We start from the raw sequence: 437 nt of genomic DNA on the forward strand, positions 1-437 counted from the left end.
AAAAAAAAAAAAAAAACAGAGTATCTTTTTTTTGTTTTTTGGATGAATAGAGTATCTTATTATCTTGTCCTTCTTCTTGTTTTTGTTTTTATTTTTATTTTTTTAAATCAATTTAAGCATAGTAGCATGTACAGAAATGGTGTACCCGGTGCATGAGGCTCCCGCATGTGCGAGGTCCTATGTAACATAATTGCATATGTATGCATGTATATGACATATACTCATCTTTGTTAATGAAACTATAAGTATATATACTTATATAACTGTATATTTATATTTTGTCCTACATGTCCATATTTTATACCTAAATGTTTTGTTTTGTTAAGGTTCTAATTTCAAGAGGCTTCTGTCAGGCTTGGGCCAGGTTGGATGTTCTACGAAAACTCCAGGCCCTGGCCCACCCATTGCCACTCCTACCTGGGAGTGTCCATGGATTC

Source organism: Macadamia integrifolia, chromosome 14 (genome assembly GCF_013358625.1).
Source record: "Macadamia integrifolia cultivar HAES 741 chromosome 14, SCU_Mint_v3, whole genome shotgun sequence".
Classification (NCBI taxonomy): domain Eukaryota; kingdom Viridiplantae; phylum Streptophyta; class Magnoliopsida; order Proteales; family Proteaceae; genus Macadamia; species Macadamia integrifolia.